This window comes from Echinops telfairi, unplaced genomic scaffold (genome assembly GCF_000313985.2).
Source record: "Echinops telfairi isolate 266 unplaced genomic scaffold, ASM31398v2 ScPeMD7_31;HRSCAF=116, whole genome shotgun sequence".
In the NCBI taxonomy this organism is placed as follows: domain Eukaryota; kingdom Metazoa; phylum Chordata; class Mammalia; order Afrosoricida; family Tenrecidae; genus Echinops; species Echinops telfairi.
Genome location: NW_022103928.1, coordinates 12,911,136 through 12,913,117, shown reverse-complemented (window position 1 = coordinate 12,913,117; position 1,982 = coordinate 12,911,136). Strand labels below are relative to the sequence as shown.

The 1,982-nt window shown below is 42.8% G+C and overlaps 1 non-coding gene across 1 annotated transcript; it reads right to left on the bottom strand.

The window, feature by feature from the left end:
* Positions 1-407: 407 nt before the first annotated feature.
* Positions 408-535, bottom strand: LOC115869594. The gene has a single exon (XR_004046265.1). It is a non-coding gene; the product is annotated as a small Cajal body-specific RNA 4 (non-coding RNA).
* Between the last annotated feature and the right edge of the window lie 1,447 nt (positions 536-1,982).

Below are 1,982 nucleotides of genomic sequence, written 5' to 3'. Positions count from 1 at the left end.
AAATATGGGTGGCTTTAAAGAACAGAATTTTATTCTCTTATAGTAAGGGGCTAGAAGTCTGAAGTCAAGGTGAGGTTTTAGGGGAAGTTCTTCTTTGTTTATTACTGTTGTTGATGCTGTCAACTTGATTCTGGGCTCATGGTTGTCCCCATGTGACAGAGTTGAGCAGCTGATAGGGTTTCTAGGCTGTAATCCTTACAGGAGCATCTACTCAAGGTTTTCTCCTGCAGAATCACTGGATGGGTTCAAACTGACAACTTTTTGTCAGTCACTTCACTGTTGTGTTTTCAGGCTCCTTATCTCAGCTTCTCAACTCAGCGTCATCAAGTTATTGCTGACTCACAATGACCCTATAGGACAGCATAGAAATGCCCCAAGAACTCTTGTAACTCTTTTTTTTCCCCTTTAAATGTTGGGTAGTAAAGTCAGCCCTGTGATGTTCTCCATAAGGGCTGCTCTCTCCACCCCTTTTGTCTAGGAGGAGTGTATCAGCAGAGCCTTGCTTCATCAGACTCAGCCTTCTTAGTCCTCCAGTCTCATAACGCTGTACAGGAATAGAAAACCCCATTTATCTAAAGTAGAGTAGTTGGTGGTTTCAAACTGCTGATCTTGCAGTTAGCAACACAATGTGTTACCACCACACCACCAGGGCTCCAATTTCAGCTCTAGTTGATGGCAATCCTTGGAATTCCTGGGCAGATTCACATATGTACCTGCCATATGTGTCTGTCTTCATGAAAACCTCCATTTCCAAGCAGTCATATTTACCAGCATAGGAGTTTGAATTTCAACACCTATTTTAGAAAGTACAATTCAATCCTTAATAGGCACTCATACAATCTCACTGATGCAAAATTTTCTAAATATGAACAAAGATATACATGTACCAGACCCAAGAGCATATTAAATATGGTCACAAAGGGCATTACTTTTTTCTTAGACTTAAAAATAGAGCCTTTCAGAACTGAAGCAATTTGTAAACAGAGATCTTCTAGGTATTGTCTGTGGATTCAGGCAACATATTAATTCATAATCAATCAATAATATGTTATGGTGAATTAACTAAAAAGATAAGTGTCACCTTGGAAAACAAAGATCAGAAAATGGGATATATGACAGATAAGTTATATTGATGAATTAAAAGAGATTCTAGGCAGAAACTGATAAACCATAATGAGAAAAGTTTCACATATCTCTGATTCGCTACTAAAGCCAGAAGACCAAAACTGTAAAGCATATAAAAGACTTGCGCATAATGAAAGGCTTAATCCATGCTCATCTCTCTAAATCGGGCACACATCTTCCAGATACAGTCTTAAAATGTGAAGACAAAAAGAACAAGCCATGTGGAAAGCAGACCTGTGCCCCTTTCCTCTTCTCTCTATGGCGTATAGAAGCCCAGGTGGCCTTCCCTCAAGGTGACGGGGTAGCACACACCTTGAAGCACTCAGCGGCTAATTGAAAGGTTGTCTATTGGAAACCATGCAGCTGCTGCATGGGAGAAATCCCGAGATTCCCCCAATGGAGCAGCTCTGCACCATAACATGGGGTCATTATGAGATGAAATGGACTCGGCATCTAAAAACAATGAGCCCTGCCCTCCGAGGCCCGTTACAGCAATCGCACACACGTACTTTATCATCCCTACACCACGTGCTCTCCGGAGCGGTGCCTGAGCCCCCATCACAGCTGTTGGGTGGATCTGCCGATCATAGGCCAGTGGCCTACACCACTGTCTGCATAGTTCCTCGGTCATTTAGCACTCATGGACTTGACACTTTCAGGTCTTATTACTCATGAGGGATGCAAATGTCAATGACATACAGCTACCTGCACTTTTTTGAGACCTGAAAAGTCTGACTCAAATGAACGTCTTGCTGAGCTTGTGAGTGAATGTCAGCAACTCCCAGCACCCACCAGTCCCCTGGTCTCTTCTATGTCCTTGTCAGACCTGGTGCTCTCTTCTGTGAGGGTCTGGGAGT